We start from the raw sequence: 22,548 nt of genomic DNA, 5'->3' as shown, positions 1-22,548 counted from the left end.
GAGGTTAAGGAACTGACAATGACCTCAAGGAGGATTCAGTTTGGATAAATGTGGAGAGGGCTGAGAATTTTACCCACGGCCAGAGCATCAAGGGAGGAAGAAGAGTTAGTATAGAAGACTAGGTTGGTGAGAGAGAGGACAGGAGCTCAGCCAACCCACACTGAATTTTAATGAGAAGGGGAAAGGGTACCAAGCCAACAAGATGGCAACTGTCCTGTGTGCACGTTCAACATGTCAACTGCACAAATTCAGGAGTAGGTGACCTTAAACTGATGGCAGTTCATGCGAAAAATCCAGGAAGAGGGAAATTAGGGACCAGTTGATTGGATGGTAAGTTCAATATGAGTAAGATTTTTCCAGCCTGAGTTGAAATTCCTAACGCAGCCCAGGAGGCTATCACAGGATCAGGAAGATCATTGTTCAATGTGAGGTTTTTCTGTTGCCCTTGAAGTGACTTTTGAAAAGACTATTCAGGGTTAATTTTGGTTTAAATTTTTGACATACAGTGCTTTACAATATCTATTTCAAAAATCTAGTTCTTAAGCTTTTAAGTTAAACTTGCAAAATCTATCATTCAATTCCAGTAAATTTCACAATCATTTTGAAAGGGGCTTTGAATAATATTTGGCTCCAATTATAAATTTAAAGACCTTAAAAATATTTAAACTATGTTTATAAATGTAATACAGCCTGTTATATTTTTTAAATAGATATATATTTAAAAAATAATAAATGGTATTTATAAATGTGATGACCCAAATTCTCGTAAATATTCTAATACTGTATAACACTTATATATGTGTCAATTCATTGATATAAAAGTATTAATATCCTTGGTTTGATTTTCTTAAAACATGTTATACAATTCTAAATCTTTCCAGGAATGGAATGAGTTTAACCCTTAAGTTAACTACATTATTATACAATTTGGGGGATTACCTTCTGCGATACTGTGGGGAATGGCCTTCTCTGCATGAGATTTTTACAAAATGATCCAAGATTTCAGTGGGGGGCTGTCTGCATTTTCTTCTTTGGAAAGCTTGATGGAATGCTTTGAACTCAGTTAGCTTTTATGGAAATGACTCCATAACTTCAAAGTGTTTATGGGGTAGAAGAAGGGGGAGAAGAGAGGACAAGTAACCCATTTCCCTGGACTCAAGTTTTATATATTACCTAATTTTCATTCTTCTCACAGATGTCTGCAATTCCTACCCAAATTAACCATTTGGCCCAATTTTGCATTTTTTGTGTCTTAAGAGAAGTGTGTTTTTCTTCTAATTCTAAAAGGTCTTATACTTAGTGGAATATGCTGATGTTTTTCATGTATTTGTGATTGCCTTAGGATCACACAACTCTTGCAATTAATTTGTAATAATATATATAGTTAGATTCTGGATACCTCTCTAGGTTTTGCCTTACCTTTCATCCCAACCTACAGGGCCACACCGATGGTCCAAAATCACCAGATTTGGTGCTGAGCAGAGACCATGTCAGGTGTCTTCTGTCCAGTGCTGCTCCAGGTGATTTAAAAGAGCGTGACAGGGCTTCCCTGGTGGCGCAGTGGTTGAGAGTCCGCCTGCCGATGCAGGGGACACGGGTTCGTGCCCCGGTCCAGGAAGATCCCACATGGCGCGGAGCGGCTGGGCTCGTGAGCCGTGGCCGCTGAGCCTGCGCGTCCGGAGCCTGTGCTCCGCAACGGGAGAGGCCGCAACAGTGAGAGGCCCGCGTACCGCAAAAAAAAAAAAGAAAAATAAAAAGAGCGTGACAGCACAGTGAACAGCTTCCAAGGACAGCCATCTGGACTGCAGTGTTGACATTAATGCTGAGGGGTGAAATAGGGGGTTTAGGGAGACATAATAACTCTCTGCAAACGTGTGACTGGCTATCCCATGAAAGAAGGACTCCTGACACCACTGGATAGATGTGACAGAGTAGCAGACTCGGTTCAGCATAAGGAAGAACTTTCTAGCAATTGGGTTTCTCACAGGGGAAGAGATTATCTCGGGAGATAGCCCTTTGTCACCAAAAGAGTCCAAGTGAACCTGGGTCCTCATCTGTCAAAGACGTACTAGAAGAGAGCCTGTCAACAGTCACGAGGTTGATATAAATGATTTATAAACTCTCTTTCACGTTTAAGAACCTTTGATTACAGACGCGGAGCAACTAGGCCCGTGAGCCACAGCTACTGAGCCTGCGCGTCTGGAGCCTGTGCTCCTCAACAAGAGAGGCCGCGATAGTGAGAGGCCCGCTCACCCTGATGAAGAGTGGTCCCCGCTCGCCGCAACTAGAGAAAGCCCTCGCACAGAAAGGAAGACCCAACACAGCCAAAAATAAATAAATAAATTTATTTTTTTTAAAAAGATGGAATGTCCTGATTATAAAAAAAAAGTAAAAGAATCTATGATTACAGAAAACAGAGTTTACAAAGCTAGATGGCTCATAAAAGGCATCTAAATGTCGAAAAAGTAATGGTGTCATTATATTGCCACACCTACTGCAGCACGGGCATGTCAGACCTCTTGATGCTGAAAGCCTGCCTCTTTCCTGGGACAGAAAGCATTGTGAGTTTTACAGAGAGATTAGAAATGAGATGGACCAGGGAAGTGGTGGAGGGAAAAGGGAGGGGAGGCGTGGCAACTACAGCTGGAAGAAATTAGAGCTACAGTAGAAATCAAAAGGAACAGATACCCTGAAAGGAGAGGAAAAAACAGTACCACTGTGCAGTTTGGGAGGGGGAAATAGTGGAAAATGCTTTATCACAAGATAAAGCCCTTGAAGATACAGGCACGCATATATAAATTGGTGTCTGAGTGTGTGTGTGTGTGAAATAGACAATGAGAATTTGACCTAAGGATAAGTTAACTAATTACAATTTATCAAGTGTGGGACAAAATAAGTCATTTGCACACTTCATCATTATGTTATATTTTCATATTAATATTAGCTGAAATTTATTTAACGCCTGCCACAGGACAGGGACTACACCAGGCATTTTCCATGTTCTTTCCTGTTCCACACCAGTGGCAGTTTCAGCATGATACAGTGATCAAAGAAGACAGGAAAACCTAAAGAACATTGTAGAGAGATGTCCATTGACCACTCTTCAGAGCCCACAATCAAACTTTCAGATTCTCTAGTCAGGTACCTGGCTTTGAAAGCCAGCTCCACCATTTTACCAGGTATGGAAATTCTAACTTCTTAAAACTTGTTTTCCTAGATGTAAAATATGGATAAATAACATATCCATTATTTCATAGTGTTAAAAAGAGAACAACAAGCCCAAAATGGAGTTCCTTATGTTAAGCCCCGTGTCACCAAACCAAGATTTAACTTAATTACAGTTTGGGCTCTCCCAGAAATGGAATTTTAAACCAGTCAGTCAGGAATTGCCTGATCAACACTAGTTAAGTACTCTGCCTGATGTATCCCTGCCAGCCCCTAAAGGAGAGTAACCTTGAATAACTAACTCACTTTTTTGCCTAGTATAACTTCCTTGTTCCTGTTCCTTCTGCCTTTAAAAGTATTTCATTTTGTACAGCTCCTAAGAGCTCCTTTGTATCTTCTAGATTAGATGTTGTAAGATTTGAATCAATTTTTGCTCAAATAAACTTAAAATCTTTAAATATGCCTGTTTAACTTTTAACAATAGGAAGAGTTGTGGAAATTAAGTGAGGAAACGCATGTAAAATTATTTCTATAGTACTTGCACACAGTAAGTGTTCAAGAAGTAGAAGTGATTCTTCTCTCTCAGGGATAGGAAAACTTCCTCTGTAAAGGGCCAGAGAGCAAATATTTTAGGCTTTGTGGGCCATTCACACTCCGTCACAGCTAGTCAACTGCCCAATTACTTCATTTATGGACACTGAAATTTGACTGTCATAAAACTTTCACATCTCCTATAACATACTTCTTCTTTTATATTTTCAACTGTTTAAAAACACAGAAACCATTCGTGGCTCACAGTCTGTAGGTCATTTTTTGTGGACCGCAGCGTTCAGAACACCTTCGCCTCCATCCACGGTGGTCATGAGCAGGGGTGCTCAGGTCTCAGACCACGTCACCAGGAGAATTCTCTTCCTCCTTGAATATCTCATCATTTCTTCTCAGCTATAAAATGGAAAAAAAAAATCTTTGCTAAGCGTCCCCACTGTGCTAAATGTTGCAAGAGAAACAGACTGCCCTTTAGTACTTCCAACCCTGGTAGAGAGACAAAGAGTAAACTTCTGGAAAGCCAGTGGCCACTTTTCCTTACTCTCCCAGCATATCTGTCAAAATCTGCCTCTTCCTCACTAGGGCATCTTCACACTCCATTTCTTTCTTCCTTCCCCAACCTAGATCCTATGGTAACTACTTGAAGCTGACCTTTCAAGCAACACGGGCTCCAATAAAGTTTTTTTTTTTAATGTACACAGATCGATAAAGGGAAGCTCACAGCTTGAGTAAGCTCCTTTTGTGGGCTTTCGTTACCACCTTTTTATGGGAACCCTGTTCATGGAAGACCTCTCCTATAAATTATTATTTCTGTCCTCATGCAGATTGAAAGGAGCCAGCAGCAGGCATTTAACAATGCACGAACGTGTACACACAAATTCCCTGGAAGTGACTTGGCAATATCTATCGAAAGATGGTTAATGTTGCGGATCCTTTTGACTAGGTAATTGACCTTCTAGGAATGTGCCCTAAGGAAGTCATCACACACACACACACACACAAGTTTATGAACAAGATGTTCATAAGACTAAATTCTTGAGAGAGATTAATTAATTGCTATAGCTGAATGTATGGGTTTTCCCCTATGTGTCAGATGCCTACTTCTGGTCCAATCAACGACAACTGAAAGGGTTGAGAGGTGAGCAAGGTCATGTGGTAATCAGGGCTGTCCCTTCCAGGGGTTGTGGATAGGGAAACAGTACTTTTCATACACTGTTTCGTGACACAGGAAAACAGTCATGATATCATGACAAGTGAAAAGAGGAGGATATAAACTGTACATATGATAGACCTTAATTTTAAAAATACAAAACTGTTTGAAAAGAAATGGATACTTACAAAAATAAATCATGTAGAAATTAAGTTCTATATGAACATATAATCAAAATCTATTTCTACTCCTACAAACCATGAATATGTGCTCCTCATGCCACACTGCCCCCATCAATTCTACAGTCTAACTCATCCTGGCATCACCATCCACAGTTAAAGTGACCGTCGGGATTTATTACTTCAGTTCCTTAAGGTTATGAATTAAAGTAGTACAAACATAAAACTTTTTGACATATGCCTACAGGTAGAAGTTGTACGGTATAATGAATGTTGTAATTTGTTCAATTATTTTTTAATCAACCTGCAGATATATAACACACACATACACTTTGCACATGCACACACATACATACACACAGAAAAAAGAAAACACTAGAAAGGTGTACACCAAAATGCAAATGGTTATTATCTCTAGGTGATGGGCTTACCATCATGGTTTGTTTCCTTGTTTATATCTTTCAGTATTTTATAGATTTTCTTCAATACACATGTATTTCTTTTTAAATAATAAACAGTAAACATTATTTTTTTCTAAGATTAAAAAAAAAACTATTGAAGGGGATCAGAATCTGCAACCCCAAAATATGACTGTAAGAGTTCATGACATACCACCCCAAAATAAGCCTCTTTGGTATATTGATTATTTTGAATTGTAGGCACTTGAAAAACAGCAAATGCAGTGAAAGGCTTTCTCTGAACTCCCCTTATCTGCCTAAAGACAGATCCTCCAAAAAGAACTGAGTTATCATCAGTCCTCTCCCCAGGAGATTCATCGACCAGGGAAAATTGACTCTTAACATAGGAGAGGAGTCTAGAAGTTGACACCACACCCCAGACAAACTTTTTCACAAACTATCATACCTCCCATCTGTTCCTCTAAGGACCCATTCATCTTTACTAGAAATCATTTACTCCCCTTCCCTTTCCCTATTAAGACGGTATTTAAGCCTGAATTCTAAGCCACCTCAGGGAGTTACCCAATTTTTTTGAGTACCTCCTGTGTATTAGCAAGGTGTACATGTTAATAAACTTCTGTTTGTCTTTCTCTTGTTAATCTGTCTTTTATGATGGGGTCTTGGCTAAGAATTCAGAGGGTGGAAGGAAAATTATTTTTCCTCCCCCACAGTATTCTTTTGCAAGAAAATAAACAATGACCACGTTAGGTACCAGCTCTGAGCCTCAGCCTCCCACACTGTCTTTTCTCTGTCCTTCTGTGTTGGAGGTGGAGCCTCATTGTCGGAGGAAGATGCAAAGCTGTATGGATCAGCTTAGAAATGTGCTCTGTGCTGGGATCTTCCATTCGTTTCTCCAGATCCACTCTCTCCTCTACACTGCTCTGTGGACTAATCTGTATAGATCCGTACTTGTGCTCTGTGCTGAGATCTTCCATTCGTTTCTCCAGATCCACTCTCTCCTCTACACTGCTCTGTGGACTAATCTGTATAGATCCGTACTTGTGCTCTGTGCTGAGATCTTCCATTCGTTTCTCCGGATCCACTCTCTCCTCTACACTGCTCTGTGGACTAATCTGTATAGATCCGTACTCACCAGGCTCCTTTGCCCTCTGGCATCAGTTGATCTGGCCAACCCCAAGGCAGGGAAATTGAGGGCGGCAGGATCTGCAAAAAAACCACAGCTCCCCAGTTCCCACCAGGCAACTCTCTCTGTTAACTTCTCTCCTAAGCCCTGGCAATAGGTCTGCCTGTCCCTGCAGGCCTGGGAGTGATAAAGGCTTCCCATGATGACCGCTCCAGAGTCCTGCACCATTCCTTAAGTTCCCTAAAAGGTTGAAATCAACCTTTTCTTAGACTCTTCTTCTTCTTTTTTTTTTTTTTAATTCTTTTCCATTATGGCTTATCCCAGGGTATTGAATATAGTTCCCTGTGCTATACAGCAGGACCTTGTTGTTTATCCATTCTATAGATAGTAGTTTGCATCTGTTAATCCCAAACTCCCACTCCATCCCTCCCCCCCATCCCTCCCCCTTGGCAACCACAAGTCTGTTCTCTATGTCTGTGAGTCTGTTTCTGTTTCGTAGATAAGTTCATCTGTGTTCTTAGGCTCTTCTTAATGACCCCACTTGAGTGTGCCCTGTGTCTCCTGCTGAGTTGCTGACTGATAAACACTCACATTGCTCTACATATCTGGCTCCGTAATACTCACCACCTGTTTACATCCATCCTCCTGACTTTCCAGGGTTCTCCCACGATGAGGTCCTCACCACATGCCCAGCTGGGTCCTGGCAGTTCTCAGGCCTCACATATTACTTCCCTCTCAGCTCTCTCCCCCTGAGGTCAGGAAGTCAGAGGACGAGGCCCCTCATGGGTTCATGGAAACAATTCCCCTGAACAGTCTCTGCTCCTTAGTGCTGCCCCAAAGTAGGCCCACTGCCCACACTGCTGTGACACCCTAGGTGTCACACCACTGCCCCTTTCTCCTTTCCATGTCATGGTATATTGTCTACTTTTATTTTTAATCCTCAAATCCAACCTTTATCTTGCCCCTCCCCACCATGCACACAGAGGCTTTGCATATGGTATGCAGCTATTTGTGAAACCAAAAAGGAAAAAAAAAGAGAGAAGTATTTATATACTCAGGATACTGTCCTTTGTTACTTGTATATATTGAAAATGTCTTCTCCTAGTTAGTGACTCATTTTTCTACACTCGCCACCTTAAGTTTCCCTAAAATCACCCTGGTATACTTCTCATTATATTCAAAATGAATATAAATTTGACCTCCAGCCCTCATCCTGGAACTAAGTTTGTGCATCTCAACTCTGTTTCTTGGGAAAAATTCCTTTCTATCAGACTAGACACACTCACGTAAATAGACTCCCAGTAGGCTCACCCATTCCCAAACATGCCCAGAAAGATATGAATCCTCATGGATGGGCCAAACAGTCCAGGAATGGAGTTAGTGAATGGAGTCAACCGATAGAATGAGAAGCTTCCAGCTCCACAGTGAAGGTGATTAGCAGACACACAACCTGCAGGGAACTAGAGGGATGGAGTAAAAGGCAGGGTTCAGGTTCACTTCCATACACACACTGGAAAACCACCTCTCTTCTTGACCCTTCAGTCTCAGTTGTTTTCCCTCCTCTTTCCCTCTGCCCTTCTCTCCTTCTGTCCTCATGACCTTTCTTCTCTTCCCATTAGGGTGGTGCTCTTTACAGATCATGGCAAACGCAGGGCAGCCTGGCCTAAGACATTTTCTCATCACATTGACAAATATACCAAGTGTTCAACGAAAACTTTGGTGGGAACTTTCAATCGAGTTTTGACATGCTTGCTGTTCCACAACCTGAAGATCTGTCGTGACTTGGGCCTTTTCAGAGCATTCCACTTGGGAAAGTACCTGTGTGCAGATACGTTTTGTTTATTTTCTCCTTTGAGTTCAACACTAGGAGCATTAGACTGTATCTCCTCTGAACCTCCCCGGCTGACCTTCAGGATCACCTTGGAGGAGTCTTCGGTTCTTTTCCTCTAATTCTAAATGCTCATCGACTCTCTCTATGAACCTAAGCTATTTCAGAAAGCAACATGGGGATTGCCATCTAGGTGGAGAACATTGGTATAAGCACTGTGGAGTATGTAGGGTATTAACAGGGAGCTTTCTAGCGAGTTGTAATTTTTTTAAAAAAGACGTGTAGTGAGGAAGTTAAATAACAGAATTTAGAAACAGTTCAAGAAGGTCCTCAGGGCAGGAACTACGCCCTTGTTGCTAAGGTTTTCTCTATAGAGTGTCTGGCATGTAGTGGTAGCTACAAAAATGTTAGTCAATTAAAAACCCAAAGAAACCTCCCAAGGTGCCCCACAACCAGCCCCCTGGTGTCTCACCACCTCCCTGGCTCTTCCTCACCAACTTCAGCCCCATCCCCATCTTCAAGAATCACTTCCCACCTGTCTTAGTCCATTTGTAATACTTTAACAGATACCATAAGCTGGGTGACTTAAAAAACATTTATTTTTGATAGTTCTGGAAGCTAAGAAGTCTAAGATCAAGGCACCAGCAGAGAGCATGCCTTCTGGTTCATAGATGGCCATCTTTCTTCTGTGTCCCCACATGGCAGAACAGAACTCTGCCATGGGAGCTCTCTGGGGGTCTATTTTATAAGGGCACTAATCCCATTCACCAAGGCCCCACCCTCATAGCCTAATCACCCCTCGAAGCCCCACCTCCAAATACTATCACATTGAGAGTTAGGGCTCCACATATGAATTTTAGGGAGACACAAACATTCAATCTAGAGCACTACCCATGCCACTTGGCATACTCCTCTCAATTTAAATGTTCAGGTTTTCACATAAACAAGGAAAAGAGTGTCACCTCAAGCAGCTTCTGAAGTACAGTCCCATAAACACCCTGGAGGACAGGAACACCAAGGAACAAACACTGGTTAAGAGCTCCATGTATCTCTCTGCCACACCAGTCAGGAAAAATCTTCCTCTATCCTGCTGTACTGAGATCTCATTGGTGTCAGGACTGGGCAGTGGGGTTGGGGGATAGGCTCCGGGTGGTAGGACAGTGAGATACACCCAAGACTGCAGAGCCTTGACCATTTGAACTGCTTACTTAGCTTTGGATCACATGTTGCCTCATGGCGATTCTGTTATTGTCTTGCAAACCCGTTTAGTTCTTGAATTCTCATTTCCCTTATTACAGTTATATATCCTACCTTGCCAACTACACTCTAATTCTTCTAAGAGCAGGGATCTGTATATATACCTCCTTGTATGACACACAAAACTCTACAGGTGCTTGATAAACACCAATCAAATTAAATTGTGACTTTTTACACTTTAGACAAACTCCCTCTCTTTCCAAAGTAAGATCCTGATTATTTTAGTATTTCTTCTCTTATATGTGGTTCCGCCAATCTTGAATAGTGATAGTTACTAATCTCCAAATAATCTCCTTTACGTGCAAAGAAAAGTGTTTCAGCTACAGAAGAGTCATGTTTTTAGAGACACAGGTATTTTTTTATGAAATACTTTGTATTTAAATTCCAAAATTAGGCTGATGAGACAGAGCATCTTCTTGACCATCTAAGATGAGACAGTGTATTCAGGGATCAGCCTAAGCATGTGGTTCTCAAAGTCCCTCGTGTCCCTGAGACCCTCCCAGAGGGTCAGCAAAGCAAAAACTATTTTCATAATAATAATGAGAAATTATTTGCATTTGTTACTGTGCTGGATTGGCACTGATGGTGCAAAAGCAATCAGTCATCGCAATGGCACCAGGCGATGGTGTCATTGCCTTAGCTCTGGTGGTCATTGTGTTCTTCACCACCATGCACTCCTGGTTAAAAAAAAAAAAAGCCAATTTCACTTAAGAATGTCCTTGATAATGCAGTAAAAATTATTAATTGTATTAAGTTTTAACCCTTGAGAACACTTAACTTGTGTGGCAAAATGCAAACTACGTAACTTCTGCTGTGTTATAAATATGAAGGTTGTCTTGAGGAAAAGCACTCAGGCATTCGGATTATGAGCTACACTTGGTGCTTTTTCATGGAATACCAGTTTTACTTGAAGGATGCGTGACCAAATATGGCTACAGTATCTGGCAGATACTTTCTCCAAAATGAATGAGGTGAGCCTGTCACTTCAAAGAAATAAAACTGACGGTATTTGTTGCCAATGATAAAATTGGCATTTACAAGCAAAAATTAGAATTTTGGAAAACATATATCCTTTACCAAGAACTGGACAACTTTTCGATGCCTAAGGGCTTTTCTGATGAGATCCGTGGTGATATTAACAAATGTGGGTTTTTATATTGTAGAATAAAATATCAACATTTGGAGGATCTACAGAACTCAGTCAATCAATAATTTCTAAATAAATAATCCACTATGTTTCACAAATTACTCATGGATTTAAATTTTTTTAAGAATTCAAAGTGCAAGGTAAACCAATGGATTTTAATATAACAGAACATCATAAGATAGTTAATATGGTTTCAGATTCCACATTACAACTAACCTCTAAAAAACCACCACTTGGTGAGTTTTAGTGTAGTATCAAAGAAGAATACCCACAATTACCTAAAAAAGGCTATGAAAATATACTCCTATTCTAAATATACTACTGTGTGAGGCCACATTTTCTTCATCTACTTCAATCAAAACAGCATTGCAACAATTGAATACAGAAGCATATATAATCAACCACTCTTTTCTCCTAAGTCATATATTAAAGAGATTTCTAAAAATAAAAAAATTCCATTCTTCTCACTAACTTTTTAATTTGGAAAAAATAGTTAATTAAAATTTTTTATTTATATTAACATGTAATGGATTTATTGTAATTTTAAAATAAACTAACAAATAGCTCTTTGGAGTCCTCAATAAATTTTAATTTCTTGGTCCTGGGACCCAAATTTTTGAGAACCACTGGTCTAGGATAACTCAATTTATAGGTCTTCTTTGATCATAACTTACGAGCAGGGCATAACGTCTTTAACGTATACACCCAACATCTTTAAAGTATAAACCAGATTATTTATTTTATTTATTTATTTTTGGCTGTGTTGGTTCTTCATTACTGTGCGAGGGCTTTCTCCAGTTGCGGCTAGCGGGGGCCACTCTTCATTGCAGTGCGCGGGCCTCTCACTGTCATGGCCTCTCCCGTTGCGGAGCACAGGCTCCAGATGCACAGGCTCAGCGGCCATGGCTCACGGGCTTGGTTGCTGCGCGGCATGTGGGATCTTCCCAGACCAGGGCTCGAACCCTTGTCCCCTGCCTGCCTGTCCCCTGCCTGGCAGGCAGATTCTTAGCCACTGCGCCACCAGGGAAGCCCCAGATATTTTTTATCCGTGTGTCTGATCTGACCCTGGCCTACACTGAGGCTCCTGAGTGGTGTTTATGGTGGCATTTATGATGGCTCACAGGTATGATTGAAGAACGTCTTCAATCCATTTCTCAGAGGAGCTTAGAGTTACTTGAAAATTTGGAGGTTTTGCCTTTCCAGGTCATTCATAAAGACATTGAGTAGAATATCCCTGTATACTTATTACCTTTGAAAGGAACCCACTTAGCTTTATATGTTTTCTGTCTCAAAGACATGTGCCTTTGACTAAACGTTGCCCTCAGTTTCATGAAATCTTAACATCAGGATTGTCTGTGGTGTGCAATCTAGTGAAAGGCTGATCATTGTCGATATAGACTACATCCATGGAGACCCCATTCTCAGTAGACATATGTGACCCCTCTGGGGGTTCCTAGGGCATTTTTCAGGTATGATTTCTCCTTATAAAACAATTTCCCCAGAGAGTTTATGCTTGACTCAGTATTGCTCGATCTCTTAGCTTGAGTGATTTATTTCAGAGTCCTAGTCACTCAGAGATGGCTCATATGAAAATGGTGTTCCTCGTTCTACATGATCCTTGAATTTCTGACTAATTTTTGATGTGAATTTGATCTGATAGAAGTTATATGCTTTCCTGTTTCTGTCATTTGAGGAATGTCTCCCTTCTCCTGTGAAACTCTTTACCTCTCTCTAGTGATTTTGTTTACTGCTCTAGTGAACAGCATAGGATTTTTCCTCCAACATCTAATTTGTACAATTGGTGACATTCATTTCTTAAGAAGGTATTTTTAAATTATTTGTATTATTTAGAAAATGAACTACAGGTATTTATTTCAATCTAACAATTTAATCTTATTTCCTTTTTAAAATTAAGCAACTTAATGGATTTTTTCCTTCCTTTTCCTCTCCCTCTAGATCCTGAATTCAATCATGTTGTCACTGTTATGTAACAGTTTACCCACAGCTACTTCCTGTAGCTATTCCTAATCACCACTCAGGACAAAATACAATATGTTTCTTTCCTGTGGATTTAAAGACTAACTTTTTAAAGAAAGAATCTGTGTTATCCCAAACTCTTTATTTCTTTATCTGGTCCTGATTCAGGAAAAATTGCTACAATTTGTATAAATCCTTCTTTGAGGCTCGGTCCCTGGCTATATCATTTGGTCTAGTTTTGTAGCTTCCCTTCTTATTACAAAATACCAGCTCATGCTCATCATTCGATCCAATAAATGTGTGTTGAACACACACTGGTATAAGTGCTATGGGGACACATATCAAAGATGATATAAAAGCCTAGGCACACCATGGTCTCTGACCTTCCAAGAGTCCATTCTAATGCAGGAGACCAAGGCTGACATGAGCAACTCCAGTTGGCATTTACAAAGTGCTTTGGGAGCACAAAGGAGGGCGACAGGAACTGTGGTGCCATTGCTGCATTACCGGAGGTGACTATGCCTTCAAGGTCTCTATTAACCTCTTGTGTAGACCCTGCTTCCCTGAACTATACCCATCTTTGCATCTAAGAGGCTCAGGTGATAAGTACAAGGGCATTTGTGTCTATCCACCTCAAAAGGCCACATTTGACACCCTGTACTTCCCCATGTACACCCTTCCGGTGGGTTCTTTGGCTGTTGTCATTCCACACTGCTTCTTCTAACGCATGCCCAGAAGCCCACTGTACCCCAACACTGCGACCATGCCTTCCGGTGCCTTTGGTGCTGGGCTCTACTGCCCTTACTGCAATCACTAAAGGAGTTCTAGAAGCTGGGAAAATATTTTAATCCAGTCTTTGGGGTCTGAGAAAGTAGTCAATTACAGTTATTGGGTGGGCCAAAAAGTGCCTTCGTTTTTTAAGTAAAAATAAAAGACACATTTTCACCAAGAACTTTATTGAACAACATATTCACCCTTTTGTTCCACTACCTTCTGCCATTTTTCAGGCACCTTCATAATTTCATCTTCCCAAAACTTTTTATCTTTTTGAGCAAGGAACTGTTCCAGGTGCCTTTTACAGTCTTCCAAGGAATTGAAATTTTTTCCATTAAGAGAATTTTATAAAAACCGAAATAAATGGAAATCAGAAGGTGCAGTGTCTGGTGAATGTGGTGGATGAATCAGAACTTCCCAGCCAAGCTGTAACAGTTTTTGCCTGGTCATCAAAGAAACATGCGGTCTTGCATTATTCTGATGGAAGATTATGCGTTTTCTGTTGACTAATTCTGGATGCTTTTTGTCAAGTGCTGCTTTCAGTTGGTCTAATTGGGAGCAGTACTTGTTGGCATCAATTGTTTGGTTTTCCGGAAGGAGCTCATAATAGAGGACCCCCTTCCAATCTCACCATATACACAACATCACTTTCTTTGGTGAAGACCAGCCTTTGGTGTGGTTGGTGGTGGTTCATTTCACTTTGCCCCACAATCTCTTCCATTCCACATTATTACACAGTATCCACTTTTCATTGCCCGTCACAATTTGTTTTAAAAATGGAACGTTTCCATTACGTTTAAGAAGAGAATCCCATGCAGAAATACGGTCAAGAAGGGATTTTTCGCTTAATTTATGTGGAACCCAAACATCAAAGCAATTAACATAACCAAGCTGGTGCAAATGATTTTCAACGCTTGATTTGGATATTTTGAGTATGTCAGCTATCTCCTGCGTGGTATAACGTTGATTGTTCTCAGTGAATGTCTCGATTTGATTGCTATCATCTTCAACTGGTCTACACGACCCTGGAGCATCATCAGCGAGAAATCTCCAGCACGAAACTTTGCAAACCCCTTTAGACACGGTCGATCAATCACAGCACCTTCTCCATACACTGCACAAATCTTTTTTTCTGCATTTCAGTTGCATTTTTACCTTTCTTGAAATAATAAAGCATAATATGCTGAAAATGTTGCTTTTTTTCTTCCATCTTCAATATTAAAATGGCTACACAAAAATTCACCAATTTTGATATCTTTTTTTTAAATGCACACTGATATGACAGCTGTCACATACAATCTAACAAAATTGTTTTGAATGAAGTTAAAGACAACTAAGTGCTACTAGAGCCATCTTATGGAAAAAAATGAATGAAGCTTTTGGCCAACCCAATATTTTTAAGCACTTATAATGGCCTCTTTTGCTTAGCCCTCAGGAGAGGGACTTGGTGAAAGTTCTGCAGAGTGAGGATGGAGATGGGAGAGATGACCTAAGAGTCATCATCATATGCATTAGCACTCATAAGTATATTTTTTTCTCCTCACAGTAAATTCTCTGCCTTCCTAGAGGCATACTGATCCCAGAGGTTGGGAAATTTTATCTCCTCTCTGTTGAGCCGTACTACTTAGGGATCCTAGAATCTGACTCTCAGCTTCAAAGGTGCTTCGAGATTTATCCCAGGAATCAAGTCTCCCATGCAAATAGGAGTCTTGATGGAGATGACTTGACTATTTCCACGTGATGTGGGTGGGCTAGTTATACATTTCTAAGATCCGTGAGGGCAGGGACAGTGTATGTTTTGCTCATCACTGTAACTCTAATGCCTGGCACATAGTAGGTACTCAATAAATATTTTTGCCTAGCAAACCTGATAGAGTGACCAACTGTCCTGGTTTGCCTGGGACTGAGAGGCTTCTGAGGACATGGAACTTTCAGTGTTAAAACCAGGGCAGTCCTGAGCAAACTGGGACAGTTGGTCACCCTACTTATCAATAAACCCAAATGGGCGAAAGAATGAGTGTCCACTTGTATTGAAAAATTCAGTTTAGTCTACTGCCTTTGTACTGTGTGTTTCTTCCCTGTGATTTTTGTTTACTATTCACACAAAACACTTCACTTGTGGTCACCAAATGTGTGGAGGTTTTCCCCCACACCAAACAATTCTCTTTGATACCAGGTGGATGTCCTACAATTTAACTCAATTCTGACAGTATGAATCCCATAGTTTAAGGGCTCAGATCCCATAGGTTAAGGGCTCAGTCCCACAAGACTGCCCACCCCCCCCAAAACCCCCCACACTTCAGAGGCCAGTCAAAAGTCAGGTTATCACCTGTGCTTCTGACCAACTGGCTATAGATCAGAGGTTTCAATGACGCTCTCTTTGGGTTTAAGTTGCTAGAGTGGCTCACGGAACTCAGGAAACACTTACGTATTTTTATTAAAGGATATGTTTAAGGATACAGGTGAACAGCCAGATGAAGAGATACACAGGGTGAGGTCTGGGAGGATCCTGATCACAGGAGCTTTTGTGCTCATGGAGGTGGGATGCATCACCCTCCCAATGTGGATGTGTTCACCTACCTGGAAGCTTCCCAAACCCCATACTATTGGGATTTTATGGAGGCTTCCTCATGTAAGCATGATCAATTATTAATTCCATTTCCGGCCCCTCTTTCTTCTCTGGAGAATGAGGAGTGGGGCTGACAATTCCAAGCTTCTAATCATAGCTTGGTCTTTCTGGTGACCAGCCGCCATCCAGGAGCCACCCAGAGTCACCCCGTTAGAATAAAAGATGCTCCTAATGCTCTAATTACTAAGGGAATTCCAAAGGTCTTAGAAACTCTGTGCCAGGAACTGGGGGCAGAAACCAATACATATCTTCTGTTATCTCCCACCATGGTTAACTGAGGAATAAGCCGTAGCATTTAGGATTAACAAAGAAAGTGAACATTTTCATTGAGTTTTGTTTTGTAGGTTATTAACCAAATCAAGCTAACTTAATGAAACAGTGCCTCTCCATAATACAAATGATACAGTGATATTTTAGAATCTGTAACAACATTAAAACCACCAAGAGTTTGCAGAACTTATAAATATAAGATTCTCCCTACACTATGCCAACACAATCTAACAGCATCCCAAAGTGAGAAGCCATGAAAGAATTTCCTTCATTAAATTGCAAGTCACTGCAATGTCTTCTCTCCCAAAAGTAATCTGAAAAAAATCAAAGGCCCTGTTGCTCTGGAAATGAAATGATAGTGAAAGAATAGTCGTCTAATCAAACAACTACTTCTGGTGAGAAATATAAGTCATGAATTTGTATTACATTCAAGACTCGACAACTAATTTTTCTAAAATACCCTGAACAGCCACACAGATTATCTATTTCAAATTAATATTTATTGCATTCAAAATGTGGGGGAGGGGACAGCAGCATAGCTTATTTAATAAGTAAATAATATCAGTTACCAAAAAGTGTCCTGTAATTTTCCATGATTTACCCAGCCACAAACACAAATTCCTTCAGCATTCCTATGTATTGATAACTTTTCACTTCCAACTGAAATCTTAGTCTCACGTGTGGCTTCTGCCTCATTCTTCCTCTATGTCAGACAAGTCTTAAGGGTCTGCCTTTATGATACTTTTCTAATTCTTTTCTTCTGCCCAAGTTGATCCTAGGTCTAACATAATGAGAATAGAAATAAAAAGTGGATCAATTTATAGTATTTTTGGGTTTGTTAGCCAAGAAGTGATGAAAAAGAAAGAAAGAAAGAAAGAAAGAAAATACCATGTACTGAGTACCTACAATGTGCCAATAAATAAGTTTACTTAATCCTTAAAATAACTCTGCAAGGGGGCTATTGTTATCCCCATTGACTTATGATGAAACTGAGGCTCAGAAAGTTTGAATGTACTGAATGAGGCCATTCAGCTACCAAGCTGTAGAATTCAGATTCAATTCCAGTCAGTCTATTTCTAAAGGCTATGCTCTCCCACTGTATCTTATCTGGGTGAACATACCCAGGTGGCTTGGTAGTCTATGATAAATGAATAATTTGGACCCACATAATTAGAAAGTGAATTTTCCTGGTTTTAACTAATAAGACATGTAAGAAAATTACCTTGTATAAATGTGTAATCCTACTTTTAGATTTTATTATGGACATGATTTTATAACTTCCTATTTTGATTAAGGTCAATTAATAAGCTGCCTATATAATAAATTTTGCTTGCCCCTCTCCCCAAAAAATAAAACTCACCACTTTTTAGATAAACCTTCTCTCTTATTTTAGCTTCAGTGTATATTAGTAGATTAAATTGGGATTTTATATTATCTCAGAAGTTCATCTAATTTAGGATATCTCATTTTGGATCAAATTATCTGATACACGATGCAATGGATCACCCATAAAGCCACCATTGCTAAATAACGTTTCTTTCATTCAAAAAATATTTAGCCTCAAATGCTTAGCTTTATTAAAACTTAATTTACCCTGTTATATTCTTTGTTAGATTATTTAAAAATACTAATTTTATTTACTTTAAATTATTTTTAGGTTATGAAATCTAAAATATATGTCATTATCACAAATTAAACAATGCATATGTGTATAAAGAGAAATGTCATAGAAGAGAAGAGGTTAGAGAAACAGGCAGAGGTCAGTTTATGTTGGTCCTGTGGGTCAGATGAAGGACTTTGGATTTGACTCATATTTGGTAGGAAGCCAATGGAAGACTTTAAGCAGGAGAATAACATGATCTGATTTATGTTTTAAGAAAAGCACTCTGGACTTCCCTGGTGGTGCAGTGGTTAAGAATCTGCCTGCCAATGCAGGGGACGTGGGTTCGATCCCTGGTCTGGGAAGATCCCACATGCTGCGGAACAGCTAAGCCCCTGAACCACAACTACTGAACCTGTGCTCTAGAGACCGTAAGCCACAACTACTGAGCCCACGTGCTGCAACTACTGAAGCCCACATGCCTAGAGCCCGTGCTCTGCAGCAAGAGAAGCCACCACAATGAGAAGCCCGCGCACCACAGTGAAGAGTAGCCCCCGCTCACCACAACTAGAGAAAGCCCACGCAGCAACGAAGACCCAACGCAGCCAAAAATGAAAAAAAGAAAAGAGAAGAAAAGTGCTCTGGCTGCCATATGAAGGGTGGATCACAAAGGAGGGCAAGAGTGGGATCCAGAAGGCCAGTTGAGAGGTGTGGTCAATGTTAGGGAAAAGACAGTGGTAATTGAAGACGGTGGGGAAACAATGGAAACAGACAGAAAGGATCATGTTTGGTATCTTATTCGTGGGTTGAATTGAGGGTTGGGCTGGCTAGAGAGAGCAAAGTGTCAAAGACAGCTCCTAGGTTTGAGGACTGAGCTATGGATGGCAGCATTTTCTGAAACGGAGAATAAGAGAGAAGCAGGATGCTTCCCTTGTTGCAAGATTTATATGTGTGCATACTTGGGGGATGGAGTGGCTCCTAGAATTTAATCCTACTCTACTGCTCACATACATTTTGTAATTTTTCAGTTGTGGCCAGTAGACTCTAGGGTGGTCCCCATGATCCCAACTTGCTGGTACTCATGCTTTGTGTCATCTTCTCCCCTTGAGTATTGATACCCATGATTTGCTTCTAACCAATGGAAAGTAGCAAATGTGACAGAATGTACATGAACACATATTCATGGCTCCATTACATAACATTGTAACCCATTTTTTTCTAGGAAACTCTCTCTCTGGTTGGCTTTGGAGAAGCAAGCTATTTATTATGAGCTAGCCTATGAAGAGAGCCAAATGGCAGCAACTAAGGGCAGTCTCTGATTAAGAGCCAGCAAGAAACTGAGGCCCTTAGTCCAACAACCTGAAATGAATTAAATGCTGCCAATAACTACATGAGTTTGGAATCAGATCCTTCCCCAGTCGAGCCTCAGATAAGACAGCAGCCCCAGTCAACACCTTGACTGTGGCTTTTTGATACCCTAAGGCAGCTAAGCTGAGCTCAGATTCCTGATCCTGACACATAATAAATGTGTCATTTTAAGTATATTTGAGGTAATATTGCTAAATAGAAATAGATAAGTAATACACCAATTTTCTTAAACTATTTTCTTAAAAGAAAATATAGCCGTAACAGGATTCAGATTTCTCCCATATATAAATTCCTATTCCTGTTTTGAAAATTTTGCTTTTTATAAGTATATAATATTTATAAATGTGTAAGTCTATATACTCTTTCCAATAACATACATATAAAAGTTTTGCAAATATCTGTCAATTTAACACTTATAGAATTATAAGCTACAAGGAAACTTGGATAGGTGAAGCAACTTGCCCAAGTTCCTACAGCTAGTCAGTGACAAATCCAAGAACAAAACTTACCACACTGAAATGCGATTTTCACATTCACATAACATATGTGAAAGTCTTGACAATCTTGACAATCTTGACAATCTTCCACTTTTAAAGTGTATACTATCAAAACCTTTCGAGAACTCCCAAAAGGCAAAAATTTTCTCACCTAGAAAGTATACTGCCACATGTGAACTTTAGCATTATGAAACGCATCAAAGCTGAATCAGACGGATTTATTGTGTTTGACTCCTTCCTTCACTCTAAATTTTTTAATAAGAAAGGAGAAGATGGTTTTTAGCTTTTATATTTTACTCAAGATCTTATTCAATACACATGCAGCCATAGGAGATGCTGAAAAAGAAAGAAAGCACAGCCTCTGCTCTCAAAAAGCTGCTAGTTTGAAGTGGCACAGATAGATGTCTGGGCTTAATATAAAGCTGTCTGAAAATGTTTCATTTGGCCCTGATAAGAAAGCATAAATGATAATGCATGCAAAGTGCCTGGCACAGAGCAAATGTACCCATTACTGTTATTACCAAACGGAAGGGACAAGGGAGGTGCCCAGGGGCAGTATGTACCAAATTTTAAGAAAGTGATGAACCAAACCTCGCCACCCAATTACTTCATAATTACCCATAATTTAACTTTCAACAGTTTGTCATCCTATTTGATAAAGACCTTTATGAAAAGAAAAGAACGCTCAGCAGCAGTAACTGGAAATGATTCATCAAAGGGAACAATTGCCCAACCCTTGCCAGGTGGAGAAAGTTGCAGAAAGTTGCACCAAAACAAACAAATACTTTTGGCTGACGCTAGAAGGCTGAGTAATATTTACAGGCAAACTGCAGGGTTTAGCAGGCAAAACCTCATAGCTCTTCGATTCTTTTTGGCAGACATATATTGAGCATCTACTGTGGATCAAACCCCGTGCTAGACACTAGGGATGTAAAAATGATTAAGAGACAGTCTTTGGCTCCAAAAAAAGAAATTGTAATAGAGTTCTGTGATCATGGGGTTTCTTTACGGGGTGATGAAAATGTTCTAAAACTGATCCTGGTGGTGGTTGCACAACCTTGTGAATATAGTTAAAACCATTGAATTGTACATTTTAAACGGGTGAGCTGTATGGTATGTGAATTCTATCTCAATGAAACTGTTAGGAAAAAAGTCACAGTAGATGTTGGTTTCTTGAGTGCTCAAACAGCCTGAATACTTCACACCTCTCTGTGTCCATGCCCTTTGCCATGTGACTTTCCTGTGATGGGTGGGGAAATGAAAGAGTCATTTCCCCACCCATCAAATCTGGGTTCACCTTATGAATTGCTATTTCTCATAGAATGCAGGGAAATGACTTTTTGCCAGTGCTGAGCCTGGGACTCAAGAACACTTGCATGTTTCCATTTGACATTTGCTTCACTGCCATTGCCACGAGAACATGCTTAGATAGGAGAAGAGAGACATGTGGTGCAGAGCAGATTCTCTTTAATCATCCCAAGGTCATCCTAGATTAGCCAAAAGCCAGCCAACTCCCAGACATGAGCCCAGTCATGACCAGAAAAACCACCCAGTCAAGCCCAACCCTAGTGGTCAACCTTCAAACTTACAAACTCGATATTTTTGTTTTAAGCCACTGTGTTTTGAGGTTGTTTGCAGGAATTTTTTTTTCTTTTTTTGGTAGAAATAGGTAACTGATACAGTGAGATAACACAGCATTCAAGTGTCGTCCCATAAACTTGAAGGAAGGTGATAGGATAATGAAGGAAATTCAGAGCTTCCTAGTCACCTTCTACAGAGGAGCGGTGGAAGGATTAGAATACATATATTCAATTGTGTGTGTGTGTGCACAAAAACATACATAAAAATATAAAAATGTTGGTCAGAAGTAGTACAAGGTGGTTGGAAATTCCACAGTGACATTTTAAAAATGAGAACTTCACCTTAATTTTTTCAGCATAAAAGTTTAGCCAAACAACATCACAGATATGACATTCATAATTAAAAAAATGCATAACCTCAATCTATGCATGAGAAAATGTCAGAGTAATCCAAATTGTGGAACATTCTAGTTAAAACAACAACAACAAACTGGCCGGTACCTAGAAGTGTTAAGGTCATGAAAGACAAAACAACAACAACAACAAAAAATTGAGCTACTTTACAAGATTGGAGGAAATAAAGGAGACATGACAATTAAATGAAATGTGGAATCCTTGGATTCTAGAACAGAAAAAGGACATTAGTGGAAAAATTAGTAAATTTTGAATAAGATCCGTAGATTAGTTAATAGTAAAAAGTAGTAAATCAATGTTAATGTTTTAGGTTTCAATAATTGTTCTATATAAATAAGTTCTCAACATTTGTAGAAGCTGGGTGAAGGATTATATGGGAACTCTGTGTACTATTTTTGTAACTTTTTTCTAAGTCTAAAATTATTTCAAGATAAAAATCTTTTTAAATAAGAAAGTTAGGCCAAGGGTAATGTGATCACATATATATATATATATATATATATATATATATATATATATATATATATTTTTTTTTTTTAAAGAGGGAAGAGTATATAAAAAACTGTTAACAGCAGCAAATAATGTGTTGACATGCCAGGTACTATTCTAGATATTGGTGGTATGG

The 22,548-nt window shown here is 39.8% G+C and overlaps 1 protein-coding gene across 6 annotated transcripts in view; it reads left to right on the top strand.

Moving 5' to 3' along the window:
• RPP30 (ribonuclease P/MRP subunit p30) overlaps window positions 1-4,654 on the top strand; it is a 225,247-nt gene extending 220,593 nt beyond the window's left edge. For all 6 annotated transcript variants that reach the window (XR_013824206.1, XR_013824207.1, XR_013824208.1 and 3 more), the window contains 2 exons: window positions 3,022-3,179; window positions 4,536-4,654. The gene's annotated coding sequence lies outside the window, so the exon portion shown is untranslated. The remainder of the gene's footprint in view (window positions 1-3,021; window positions 3,180-4,535) is intronic.
• Window positions 4,655-22,548: the final 17,894 nt, after the last annotated feature.

The sequence above is a fragment of the Stenella coeruleoalba genome, assembly GCF_951394435.1.
Source record: "Stenella coeruleoalba genome assembly, chromosome: 16".
NCBI lineage: Eukaryota > Metazoa > Chordata > Mammalia > Artiodactyla > Delphinidae > Stenella > Stenella coeruleoalba.
This window is presented reverse-complemented; position numbering and strand designations above follow the sequence as displayed.